Genomic DNA, 14,970 nt, shown 5'->3' with positions numbered 1-14,970 from the left:
GAAGGAAGGAAGGAAGGAAGGAAGGAAGGAAGGAAGGAAGGAAGGAAAGAAAAGAAAAGAAAAAAGAAAGAAACTATGGTGAGATACTACTATACAATTATCAAGATGATGACGATTAGAAATGACAAAATGACAGAAATTATCACATTGGAAAGGATATGGCAGAGTTGGAATAGTACCTCCTGGTAGAAATGCAAAACCAGGTACATGTAGGCTGGATAAGTAGCTCAGTGTTAGAATGCTGACCTAGCATTTGAAAGGTTGTGGACTAAGTTCCCAGCGTAACAAGGCATGTTATAGATGCAGAGGACATTTAAAACTATGGCTCAATGAAAGAAATCATCTAAATGGTTATATAATTTTTTGAAAAGATAGAATACATAATTAAACACTCACCAAGGAGGCACAAAGTTTAACTGAAAAAGTCTACCAAATATATGTATGTATGTATGTATATTCATTGCTTATAATTATATATAATTTATATATGTATAATTATACATAAATTTAAACAATAAATATATATACACACACACATACACACATGTGTGTATGTGTGTGTGTGTATAGAAACAATGGGAATTTCAAATCCTTTTCCAGAATGTAAAATTGTAAAATTACTTAAGGATATAGTTTGACAAATTCTGAAAATATTAATGCTTACTGCCACTTCCTTATCTTGGAGTCTTATGTCTCTTCCTGATTACTACATAGTCTTCTATTGTTCCTTCTTCTTCTAGTCACTGCACTGGAACCTGTTTATTCTGTTATATGTGAGGTGGTTTTTCTTAACTCAAATTTCACTGTGCTGTTCCTCAGTTTAAAAGATCTCATTGACTTGTTTTAATGACAAACATCAAATTAAATTCAGTAATTAGCAGGGAGTAGTCTAAAATCTGGTCACTGCTCATAATCTCCATTTTCCTGTATTGTTCCATTCTCCTCATACTCTTGCTATGTTGAGTTGTGGTAGTTCTTAATGCTCTTACTGTGTACTTCTTTGGCTTCTTAATACTTCTTCTGCTCTTTGCACCCTCATTCCTATATGTATATAAAATTTCTATGACTAGCAGATCACCATCCCCCTTTGTGGTAGAGGCTCATACTCATCCTAATGCCTGTTCTCTCTTTCTTCTTTAACTATAAGCAATTGTGTTTTATCTGAGTACCCACGCCTACATTTCTTGGTCTGTCCTTTTGTGAGGTGAGGCCATGAAACTATGCTTTAAACAATGGAATATAAGTGAAAATGATGCATACAAACTTTTGAAGCATGCTTTTATAAAGAAGCTGTATATGTTTCATTCTGCCTCTTTTCCATTTATCTCTGGATGGGAAAAAAACAAATGGAACACTAACTAGTATTTAGATATTGAATCCATGTAATGAGGATGGTGAGGTGTCCTATCATGGACTGTCACTTCTAGTTTTCTATACATGAAGAAAGGAACATCTGCCTTACTTGAACCACTAAATTTGCAATATGTTTTTAAAGAAGACTTTTAATATAGAGAGATTGCTGGTACCTCAATTAACCCATTATTTTTAATTTCAGTACTCTCCTCAAGAAGTAACTGATATGAGAAAAGTTCTGTAACCAAGTATGCTGGTGTGCAATTGTGGTCCCAGCATTTGAGAAGCTAAGATAGCAGGATCAAGGCCACCATGGACTATATAGACCTGTTTTTCACCCAACGTAAAATAACTGAAAATGAAAAGGAAGAGGATGAACAAATGGAAAGACACGCAGAAGGAGGTGGAGGAGGAGGTGGTGATGATGATGGAGAAACCACCACCATTTATCCATGTTCTTCTATTGACTCCAGTGCATATTTTCATCGTGATATTTAGCATATTGCATCCCAAGTATTAGTTGATGCAGAATTCCTTGGCAGTACTGTTCCTTTCCTAATATTAGAGATTCCCCACTCACCAGTGTATAAAAGCAGAGGCCTAATGGTGCACTAAACAGGAAGTTGCAGCCCAGTGACAGTTTTTGCAATTAATAGATGAATCTTGTCTACCAGGCCCAGGAATACATTAAATAACAGAGACCGTTTTACCACGTATTCTTTCTTCGACTGGAAAAGGAAAGGGAATGTCATGCTACTAAGTCGATTGGAGTTGGGCTGAGTTGGGTTGACAGTTTGCTACTTACTAGCCATGCAACCCTAGTAAGACATGAGGCTTCAGTTGCAAAACCAATATAATAACTACATCACAGAGTTGTGGTCATTTAATAAGATTATGAGCCTAGACTCCAACATAGTAGGTTATCAATATATGGTAATTATTATTACCAACACTAAAAAGGACTAACATCTGTGTTTACTTGAGTAAAGACAGGCAGAAAGAAACGTATGCAGTCATAGGGGAAGATCAAGGGAGGGAAGAAATGGTGTGGCTGAAATGATTCTGTGGTACACAGAACAGAGGATATGGATTCAGGGGCTCTTCAAAGTCTTTGCCACATCAAAATGATCTTTTATCCCTCCCCTTGTTACACAAACCATCTCCATCTCATTGACAACAGCACTTCCTTGAAGCCTGCTTTTCTTTATGAAGTAGTGCCAAGTTGACTGAGACACTGAACAGGAACTTTCTGAGACCTGTGCTACCAATATATCAGTAAGCAGGCCTCAGAAAAGGTACATGGTAAGCTTAAAGTTGTACTCTGTTTAAATGAGCAAAGTCTAGTAGAGCAAAGGGGACATATAACTCCTGCTATGTGACCATTCTTAAATTAAAATGTGGCCTGCATAACCCCCAAGTCATCATGGATTGCAACATCCTTTCCAAAGCTGTTCTGCAGATGTAAACCATAGAGCCAAACTTTAATGTGGAAATTTTGGCAATTCTTGTGGTAATTCTTTCTGTTCTGTGAGCCCTCCAAAGACCTCATTTGTGAATATTTTTCATTGTTTTGTTTACTTTTGGAGACAAGATTTCATTATGTAGCTCAGGCTGCCCTAAATCTCATTATATATAGCTCAGGATAGCCTCAAACTTAAAGCAACTATCTTGCCATAGCCTCTGGAGTACTGGAATTAGTTATGCACTACCTGGCCCACATCTCATCTCTTTTTAAGGATAAACTATGTGTAACTATTGCCTTTGAGAAGAAAGAGAAAAAGCAAACGGTTACTTTGCTTATTCTACTGCAGCCTCTATAGTATCTTTAATATTCAACAGGTCAGACATCTGCCTCAGGGTCCAAGTAATTGGTTTTCAGTATTCATAGAACTGTTCTTCACTAAGAGAGCTACCATGGATCAATACTTTACTCCATTGAGATTTCTGTCTAAATTTCTCACAGTCAAAGGCCTTCTCTTAGTAGTTTATAAATATCAATCTTTATCTTGCTTTTTTATTTTAGAATGTTTACTATCATTTGATAAATACTGGTCTTTCCTCTGGAGAATATACACTGGGAAAACTCCTGTCACAGGAGTGCCTGGAATTTTGATTGTTATACAGTATGAACTTGGTAACCATTTATCGAATGAATGTGAAAAGAACCTTGTGAACAGGACTACAACCTACTGAGTTAACTTGTGGTCTTGAGAAGGAAAAAATTGGGACGGGGACTGAATAGTTTCTCTTAAGAGAGGGTTAAAGAAAGAGGAAGGATGCAAGAGGTCCCCCATTTTTATTATTTAGAGCATACTTTATTGGTTTCTGTAACAAGTGCCCAATTCCCTTTAATGTTAATGAGAAAAGATTTATTTTTACCCCATTGGAAAAGGGAAATTATAAAGGAACAAGAAAAGAACCCTAGACTGCTGCATTTAATCCCACCACTGATTTCTTGACTATTCCTGAAAGAACATATTCTAAGCTGGCTCTGATAAAGGACAGTGTACCATTTAAGTAGAAGAAACAAACAAACAAACAAACAAACAAACAAAAACAAACTTGAAACTCACAGGTTATCAGGCTTATTTTACTGGGCTAATAATGGAGGATACAGAACCAACCTCTCTTACATCTTCTGCTATCATTAAAAGGTGACAGCAATAGCAGGGAAAGATAGAAACAGCGGTTCCAGATATTGACTCAGAAAAGTGACTACAACACAGCTTTGGTAACATAAACTTTTTCCAAGGTCAAGTGATGGGTCAGGTTCTGTCTTCATGGAAAACTCGATAGCATGTTTTTGTGTCAGGCATAGTTCTAAGTGCTTTATGTATATTAGCTTACTTAATGACCCTCCCCAATTTCTTTTCCCTCCAAAGAAAACTTGGACTTGAAGGACATGATTAGCCCGCTATTATACTATGGTCAGCATAGAATCAATCTGTCTATCCACCCCATTTGACAGTATTAAAAGAGTAAAGAATTGTTGGAAATATAAATGAGAACTTAACAATCACCACTAGGAATTGATAGGGCATTGGTCCTCATTTTGCCTTCTCTGGACTCTGGGATGTCATGGAGCTGAAACAGGAAGTGGGCATTCTTTACTAATAGATTAGAACAACTTGGAGAGAAGGCTGGAGAGATTTGAGGCCAAGGGCTTGGCTGGAAAAAAAGAGAGTATATTTTCCAAGGAAACCTGATAATAAGTAGCAAGGCCGTGTTATGAACTCAGAAGTGTCTGACTTCAAGGATAACACTCTTTCTACTATATAAGAAGGAAACATTTAAAGTTTAACAAATAATTCTTTGAATGGGAACAGGGTCAGGCAGAGCTTGTTTTCCAAGGTATCAACAGTCTAGAAACCATAGGACTGACTGATTTCCCTCTGCAACTAGGTAAGAACACATAGGTTCTTGTGGACACTGAGTGTAAGTATAGAAAAACAATCTCAGAGAGGAGTTAAAATAGAATCTGTGGCTGAACTAGCACTTATTTGCGGACGCATGGTTAGTATGGAGTGAAATATCAACTGAGTTGAATCCTCAAGGCCTCATCTAAAAGAAATAAATATACAAGATGGTATTCAATTCTGATAGCTGTTATCTGTTGCCTGGGGTTGGAGTCAGATGTCCAATTCCAAGACATTTCTCTTCTTTCTAAAGAGTTATGAAGACTAAATGTAGGTGATAACACTTGCATTCTGAGGCATGACCAGAAATGAATTGCCTTCACTGAGGTCGAGGTTCATGAACTGCTTGCTTAAGTTTGGTGATGCATTTCTTCTATTGTAGATTTTTCTTTGTCATGCATGTAGGTGTGAAAGGAAGTTGAATGTAAGATGGTCACTGTCAAATTGACAAAGACCAAGAGATATAATTCAACTCTTACAAATCTTCACAGAGCTGAAGAACTATGGAGATTTATCCCAGATGGGGATTGTGGGTTGCATATATCAGATTGTGCCAGAACAAAAGAAAAAGAGAGGGGGTGGAGAAAAAAATAACAACAAAAACTATCTTGACTTTCTATAAATCAAAGCTATAATACTTGGTCCTGATGAATCCCAGCTTTCCACAAACTCTCCACTTATACTCCGGCTGGTACTAGATCGAGCTTTCTGGGGTCTAGTTATATTAGCAGAAACTATATTTTGAATGACATTAGAAACAAAGATGGCAATAGGGTCAAAAGTAATAAGCTCTTAGCATTTGGCACAAGCCACTTTAAGCATCAAGTGTGTCACCAAGTTTGCTTGGAGTATGTACAGAACTTTGAAAATGTCACGTCTTTTGTAAACAAGAGCCAACTTTTAAAAGAGGGCTGTCATTAAGACTGTCTTTGACTCAGCAACACATAGTCTTTAAGATTTTTTTTTAGATAATATAATATTGTAGAATGCTATATGCTCCTATTCATACACTGTGCTTATGGGGAAACTAATATCCAAAAAGGAGACATGACTTGCCCTAGTCTCCCAAACTAGTAGAAGGTAGAACTGTGATTAGAGCCCAAGTTCTAAGGTCAAATATGATACTCCCTAAAACATCTACTATAGAAAATAGCTGAAGCCTTCCATTGGTTATATTTACTAGGTCTGTAATCCATACTCTGATTATCTCTTTCCCTGGTTGGTTGCCTTGGAATGAGAACACCAAGAGCATAAAAGAATGCAGTCAGATTGCTAAGAATGTTTCTGACTGGAATTGATAATTACATGTTTTCTACTGAGAATGGATTGGTAGATATCAAGTGGAGGGCTTCTTTTCAGCCAACCTAGGATGATTTAGGCTGTGGAAGTTAAGAGTTTCTTTACCACAAGAAAACATAAGTATATAGGGTCTAAGAACATTTAAGACAAGTTTATTTTACTAAAATGAATTAAGAGACAGTAAAGTAAAATGGTTATAGGAGAAGGTCACCACTAAGACCCAGTTCACCTCCTGTCCATACTATAAAACTGGTGGGTGAGGTCATAGAGGTGGACAATATGTTCTATACAAAGTATTTGATACCTTTACCATATGGGATCCCCCTAATAACTCTGAGGTAGGGCTAATCATTACTCTCCTTTTTAAAAGGAGGCAAACAAGGCTCAGGGAGATAAAGTGACTTGTTCAAGACCACCCACCTAGCAAAGAATACAATTAGGACTACACCCCAGAGCTGTCTGGTTCAAGTGTTATTTTTTCATTCTTTGCATTACTCTCTCATTACTAGAGATATTTGAAAATTATGCAGAGGTAACTTGGACACTTCCTGAGTTCTTTAATTCAAAGCAGTGACCCAATCATCAGCTACAAAATCTCAGAGAACCACACAATCTCTCAGTGTTTTTCCACTCATCCCTAGGCTCTAAAACTCCTATTGGCACAACTGCCTGACTGCAAAAAGTCAAGCTGTGCCATGTCTGGCTGCCATAGTCAACCATCTGGCCCTCCAGCCTACTGACCTTACTCTTAGTGTATCGTCTAGACTTTGACCTGGGACTTCAGAGTACTCCATAGCAATGGCAGAGACAGAGATAAATTCTATGACACAATCATTGCCTATTGAGGGAAAAAATGATATGATTTTGGAAAACTTTTTAGATCTTCAGGGTCTAAGGATGTAGCTCAGTGATAGCATGCGTGCCTAGCAGCTCATAGGTGGGGCCCTGAGATCCACAACCAGCACTCAGAATAACAACAATAAGTTAATAATACTTTTTAAGAACATAAATCTTTGTTTTATTTATATGCATTTCCACCTGGACTTTCAAACTAGAAATGAACAAAAAGAAAAATGGATATTTGATATTCATTACCCACAACAAAATTATCCTTTCTATGTATCATTACCTACCAGTAAAATGGGAGAACACCTCATAGAGTTGTTGTAAGGACTCTACAATATTAAGTATCAAAGGTTTAGCATAGAGTAATTAGTTCTCATTAAATGCTATCTACCGTTTTTACCACTGCAATGGCTGTAGCGTCAGCTGGAGAAAAGAAAGAGAGGGAGGAGAGTGTGTTGCCACCTTTTGCTGAAACATCAAGAGCACTATAAGGGTGACCATAATCAAAAGAGTGACTCATAGTGAGCATTTGAAGTCTATGAACACTGGGGGCAAATATCACTCCCAAATGTTCCCTGTGTTCACACACCATCTCATCAGGTTTGGACATGCTTCTTCACCTGCAACAAGTTCTGACCTTGCTCCAAAGACTAAGACAACCCAGCTGCTGGAGACTGTGTAAAGATCTCAAGATCTCAACTCAGCCAGGGTTGAAGTCTGGAAAGTACATTTTAAAGATTCACCATGACTCATGAACACATCTGAAATTTCTCCATCTTCATAATTCTCTGCTCAAACATATTTTTCTTCAGGTTACACTCTGATCTTAATATTCATACTTAAGGATATTTTTCAGAAGATTCATTTGGAAATGTTTGTCAAATTCACCGCTAACTACATATTAGATTCTGAAAATGTCCTAACATGTCCAAGCTAATAAAAATGTTATTTTAATAACTTTTAGCTTAACCTTATCATTTCAGAAATTAAACACAATGAAGCACAGACCTGGTTTAATTAGATTCTCTTGCCGTCTATATATGCCTACGCTATGAACACACACAGATACACACACACATACACACACACACCCATATGCATGTGTGTACTATAAATAAATATGTAGATGAAGATGGGTTCATTTCCAAATATTAAAAGTTTTATGGTAAAATACATAATTTTTATTCATAAATTACATTTAATATTAATTTACATAGCTAGGTGTGAGTGTGTGTGTTTGTGTGTGTGTGTGTGTGTGTGTATCTGTCATTCATCACTCCACAAAGGAGAGAGTGAGAAACATATTTTTCTGTTCTCTTGCTGCCCTCTGGCGGCAGACTCGAATTCACATTTTAGAAAGAAGGAACAGTTCAGGGCTGTGGTCTGTGTCTTCCAGGCTGCCAGATTGGGTGTCAGAAAAATGCATAAATCAGAGCTGTTTTTTCAAAAGAGACTCTTGTTTGTCTCCTCATATCTATCATGTTGCTATAACATCGATGAGGTTTTTTTTTTTTTTTTTTCCTGGATAAGTTCCTATTTGGACATTTAAAAACATAGGCAGCATTTGAGTTTTCACAAACTTTGTACTGAAAACAATCCTGCTTTCTCTGGCCAGTTTCCAAGAAGAATTACCCTCAATCATCTGCAACAAGGACTGTATTCCCATTACTTCAACCATGGCTTCTAACCATTCATTTTTAGAGACAGTAAAATCTATTTTGATGAATATTAGCAGTTGATTTTCTAATTATCTTGAAAATAATTTCTTTCCCGGAAACTGTACCAAGGGAAATATTAGACTACAGCTGTAGCTCGGTGGTACAGTCATAGTTTGTGTGATATCTTGTGTTGCACCCCCAAATACTGAAAATATATGTAAAAAAGAAAGTATTGGAATATACAAATTAGCAATGCAGAGAGAACTTAGTAAAAGTAACAACAGCTAAATCGATATTAGTGATGCAAAGACAAGCACAACTTAGACCACTGTTCTTAACATTTCGCCTGAAACTGGGTCGCCATATGCTGGAACGTAGCCTTAACCCAACAGAACAAGATATTGTCTGAATTTTGCCACTTAACATACTCAGTTTCTCTGTATCTAGAAAATTAGTAATATGCCTCATTTCAGAGTCAGAATGAGGACTAGATGAGCTATGAGTACAGTGCACCTCACTGCACCCAGCCTGATTCTAGGTTGATGGCACAAAAAACTAATTCTGAGGAGGCTGACCAACCAGTTTCTAGCACAAACATAGTGGGATCAGGAACAATAAAAAAGGAAAAGTGTTAAAGCCTGGCTATGTGGCTGACAAAATACATTTTTAAAGTACACTTGAGATAATAGATAGGCAAGGATTCAAGGCTATTTTATAAACTACCTGTGAAGGCAGGCATGGGCTATGAATTGGAGCAATGCAGTTTGCAAAGAAAAGGGGCTTTATGTAAAATGTAGTGCTTGAGCCAGAAGATCTTTAAAGTCACTTTCTAGTTCTTATGTTTCAAATGGATCCATCCCATATTCCATCTCCTTATGTGAAATAACATTTACATGTCGCCAGAACTAAATCACTAAGAACTGCCTTTACAGCTGACTCTGTCCTTCTCTGTAATTCCTAGCTGCTCCCCCAAACAAAACAAAACAACAACAACAACAACAACAACAACAAAAAATCAACCTTCCTCTGTCAGTCCAAATTATCTCTGTGTATCAGGTTTGGGCACTCTGATACACACAACTCCATGAGCTAGGGAAAGTGAGAACTTCAGAATAATTAATAGTGCTTTTCTAGGTGATTAGTGTAGGGGGAGGGAGAACTTCCTTTCCCTCATTTTATCTGCTCTCCTACTTAGAAATTTGGAGGTGATTTGAATTACTTAAAACAATGTTAACACAGCTCTCAGAATGGACTCCCTTAAGCATCAGCTTGCCTGATACATTTAAGTTTCATTTACAGACTATTGGGATACCCTTAAAAGAGAGGCTGATAGAGACACTTAAAACCAGTGTGCTTAAGCCCCTTTCTATTAAAGGGCAAGTGTAAGTGGGAAAATATTACTGAAATTATAATATATGTCAACTTAGAAGTCATATCCCATTAACTGAACAATTCGCAGGAACATATAATCCCCTAGTACTTGAAGAGCAGCCTCAACCTCACATATATTATCCCTTTTAATCCCCACAGCTAGTCTATGTAGTTACACCTACATAAGGTCCATCATTTCTGGAACAACCTCACACATCATTTTCTTCCTTTTCAAAAAGCGCAATTTGAGAAGTGAATAATAAAGTGGAAGTTCATTTTATATATCCACAGAGTATGTCTCACACAAAGTAAATTTATAAATCATAAAGGGATCTTTGTCATCAAGTTGCTCTTTAAAAACAGAGCTATACAAATCTTCAGTGTTGTAAAAAGGTCGTAGCTTCAAGCACTTAATACATATTTACAAGGTAGCATGCTGTGACGATTTCACTCTACTGCTGAACACTGATAAACAGAAATGACCTCCTATTGGAGCCTGGGGATATCCGATAGCCAGTACTTATAATTGTTCTTCACATAATGCTACAATATGTAGTAGTGTGGGATCTTGACCAAACATAACAAAACAGAGATTTAGAAACCCCATTGGGGTTAAGGTCATTCACCAAAGAGCAGATTATTTTTGGTAAAGTTAAAGTTGACCTTTTCTCTGTAAAATTTATTCTATAAATTTATAGAATAAATTTTATAGAAATTTGGGAGTTTTGACTGATAAAATAATAAATATGTGATCATTCCTCTATCTACTCACAAATGAATAAGGACATTTAAAGTGGAGTAAATAAGGACACATTGAAGCATTTCCATGGCTCTCTTCTGCCTGGAGCTAAACTCTTCATTCAAACAAGATTTCTAATTTGACTACCAAATGTCAATTTTAGGATACTGTATTAGTTACTTTTGTTGCTGTGATAAAATACCATAACCAAGGCAACTTAAAGAAAAAAGAGTTTATTTGGGCTTATGCTTCCAGAAGAACGGGTCCAATAGTGAGGAAGAATGGCAGCAAGCAGCAGGAAAGGTGGCAGGACCAGGAAGAAGACAGATCACATTTCTATCCACTATCAGGAAGCAGAGAGAGAGAAGAGCAAGCTACAAAAGAGGCAAATGTGCCAAAGCTTTAAACTCTCAAAGCTGACCTCCAATGATGTCCTTCCTTCACCAAGGCTCCATGTCCTAAAGCTTCAAGAACTTCCTTCAAACAGTGCCACCAAACAGGGACCAAGTGTTCAAATATTTGAACCCATAAGGGATATCCATCATTCAAATTACCAGAGATATCTTCTAACACAAATCTTCAATATGTGGAAGATCTTTTGGTAACTCTATTCTCAAATATAACCTTGGACTTTTAATCTCTAATGACTCTCCCATCACTTAATTCAAGTGCTCATTTTCAAGAACTCAGCAAAGATTCTGAAGTAGGCTCATGTATATTTGAACCTTAGTTTCCAAACTTGCTCGTTCTTTGCCCCTGTACAAGTCACTTGACTATGCTTTTAATTCTCCTAATGTGAATTTATGTGTAAATCATCTCCAATAATGCCTGCTATATAGTAGGAATACAATGGATACATTAAATCCCCACAGAGGTTTCACGTAAATAGCTTTTGTTTCTCTCTGACAAATATTCAGGAGACTAAAATATGGGTTCCACAGAAGGCCCATGCCTGGTTTGTTTTGTTTTAATTAAGAAACTGTACACCCCATATTTTAGAGAGACTGTCCTACTTTATATTCCCATTTGAAATATAGGGCACATTTGACCTGTCTACACTTGTCATCATTTTGGATTATCACTATTTTCTTTTTAATTTTAGCTGTTCTGGTAAGTATGTAGTGATATCTCATTGCAATCTTGATTTGTATTTGCCTAATGCTTAGTTATCCTGAACCACTTTTTTTTATTTTAATCCTTTTACAGCCTTATCCCAACCTCCTGTCTCCTCTCTTACCAGTCCCATCCTCATGCATCTACCTTCATTCTACTCTACAAAAAGACCTATAGAGTAAACTAACCTGGGCCCTTGGGAACTCACAGAGACCGAACCACCAACCAAAGAGCATGCATGGGCTGGACCTAGACCCCCTATACACATGTAGCAGATTGCAACCTGGTCATCATGTGGGTTCCCTAACACTGGGAGTAGGGGCTGTCTCTGACTCGGGTTGCCTGCATTTGGAACCCTTTCTCTTAACTGGGCTGCTTTGTCTGGCATCAAAGGGAGGAGATGCATTTAGTTCTGCTTTGACTTGAGATACCAGGGTGGGTTGGTACAGCTTGGGGACTTAAACAACTTTTAATCTATTACTTGCCATCTGTCCATACTGTTCATGACTTTTACCCAGTATGATAATTAAAATGTTTGAGTCTTTATAGTTGGCTTTGACAGTCCTTTATATATTCTAGATATGAATCCTTTGCAACTTGATAGCAACTTTGATAAAAATCCACTTTATTGGTTTTTTGTTTGTTTGTTTTTTTCCCCTTTCTGGGTTGTATTTTAGGTGTCACATCAAAAACAACTAAAGTCCAAGGGCCTGAAGACTCTCCTATGCAGTTTTCCACAACTTCACCCACAAATGAATACTTTTTTTTTTTGTTGATTATGCTTCTTTTTACAAAACCTATTTTGAGTTAATTTTATCACATGTTATGGTATTTAAGTTGATGTTAACATTCATTACCAATGTATATGCAATTTCCCAGCATTTACTGGAAAGACTAGCCTGACTTTAAAAAAAAATCTTTTGCAGTACTTGGAGATTAAACATGTATCCTAAGTTGTATAAGACAAGTGCTCTACCACTGAGCTACATCTTTAGCCACTTTTGCACCTTTGTAAAAAATAATTTTTCCAAATTTTGTAGGATTATTTGCATATTCTCTATTCTGTTCCACTGGTCAATATTCATCCATCTGCTCATTTCATATTGTCTTCAGTACTGAATATCATAAACATCAATATTAATAATACATCTCAGTTTTTTTTTTTCCTTTTCAAAACTGGGTTAGCTTTTATAGTCCCTTTTATATTCTTCTACTCAGTATAATCTTGTCATTACCTACAAAAATATTTGGTTGAATTTCACATTGTCTTAAATATAGAGATCATTACTTGGAGAAATTGGAAAGAAACTATATCATTATTATGTTGAGAATTCTACTCGCTGAGCACAGTGTGCTTCTTAATATACCTATATTTTCTCTGAATTTTTGTTGTCAGCCTTCTGTAGTTTTAGCATATAAGTCCAATAAATGGGTTTTTAGGCTTATATTCAAATTTTTCATTTGTTTTCAGTGGAATTAACCAGCCACTCTTTGATTGGATGTAAGACTCACTCCATGAGCCAGACACTGCTAAATTGGTCAAGAACCTGACACTACATAGATAAGCCACGGGTTTAGGGGGAAACCTACTAGCATTTTTCTGCTAAAGGAATATAGCAATAAAATTATTCTGATGAGAAAGCATTATACCTACAGATCAGTGCCTAATTCAACCTACATCAGAGAAACTTTTTCTTGCAGTAAATGGGAATTAATGCAGGGATCCACAACTGGACAATGGGCAAAAAGTAAGAGACTTTCGACTAAATCCCAGCACTGGGAAGAGGAAGTGGATAGAAAGCCCCATCCATAACCAAGAAGCTACTGTAATGGATTCCTGCTGGGAAAGGGAAAATTAGTTTTCTCTGATAGAGTGTCACTGGGTATATTAGCCACAATTCAGGGCAGACCAGTTAGCCAACACAAATCAAAGTATTTTTGTGGGCTTTTCATTTTCTTTGGTTTTGCTTTGCTACTCTTTTTGTCTTATAGTTTCTTATTTGATTTAATTGATTTTTTGTTTTTGTTTAATGTTTGTTTGGATGATGGACCTATAATTTTATTAGCATTTAGTACAAGCACAGCCACTTTTGTTTACATACTATCTACAATTGCTTCCCTACTCTATAGCCAGCATTGGCCAGATATGGCAAAGTTCTGGAGCCTCCAAAGTATAAAATGTTTACTATATGATGTTTCTATTTTTTAAAGTTAACTCATCTCCGATTTGTATTCACATAGCCAAGTTCTCTGTATACTGTTAGAACTGTCATTTCTAACTTCCCCAAACTGAATTTTATTTCATCTCACCCAAACATTCCCATTCTATATTTCTTATAATAAAGTGGCTGCATTCATTTGGTCAGGAAAATATGAAATCTGGCCATCAGAAACCTCCCTCTCTCACATCTCCCACCTCTAATAAAGAAGACCTAATGCTTTTGTGTCTCCTTTCTTCTTTCCACTGCCCTAACTCAGATTACAATTTCTTTGTGTTCAGATTATAAAACTGTTTTTTCTCCTTCCTCCTCTCTTCTTTGAACTATAGACTAAATACAGCATCTTTTATATAAGGCTGACCCCATAGCACTTCTGTACTCTAAATATTGCTTTCTCAGCAATGGCAGGATAAAAATTCACACATTCAAAACTCATCAATTGGGTAGTCAATTGTTTTTCAGGCCTGGTCTCTGTCTATTTCCAATGTAATCTGCTATTCCTATTTCAATTTTATGTTCCAGTAACAAATTATCATTTCTTGGACCTTTGCTCATACTAGGCTATGTGCTTGAAACTAGCTTTCCCCATTTCCCCTTTTGTTCAACTTTAGATCTGTGACGACAAATTTTAAGTGTCAGACAGACTGGATTAAGAAATTTCTAGAGACATTGAGCCTGAGAGTGAAGGTGTTACCAGAAGAGGTTATCATGTGATTCTAAGTGGACTGCACAGGGAAGATCTAGCCTCAATGTGGGAAAACCCATCTATCTGATCTGCTGGGCCATGGAAAAACAGAAAACCAGTTTCTGGACTAAAATTTGCTTCTGATGCTTTGGACATCAGGGCTGTAGGCCCACTGAGTACTGCACTCTTTTAATTACACCAGAGTATCGTCCACACCAGAATGCCTGTATCTGTATCTGTATCTGTATCTGTATCTGTATCTGTATCTGTA

General features: G+C 36.8%; 1 protein-coding gene across 1 annotated transcript in view; it reads right to left on the bottom strand.

Annotated features, from left to right (window-relative positions):
- Ophn1 (oligophrenin 1) overlaps nucleotides 1-14,970 on the bottom strand; it is a 389,706-nt gene that overhangs the window by 44,912 nt on the left and 329,824 nt on the right. The gene's annotated exons all lie outside the window — the stretch shown is intronic.

Source organism: Psammomys obesus, unplaced genomic scaffold (assembly GCF_907164565.1).
Source record: "Psammomys obesus unplaced genomic scaffold, mPsaObe1.curated_primary_1811, whole genome shotgun sequence".
NCBI lineage: Eukaryota > Metazoa > Chordata > Mammalia > Rodentia > Muridae > Psammomys > Psammomys obesus.
The sequence above is the reverse complement of the archived record's forward strand: the minus strand, read 5'-3'. Positions and strand labels throughout refer to the sequence as shown.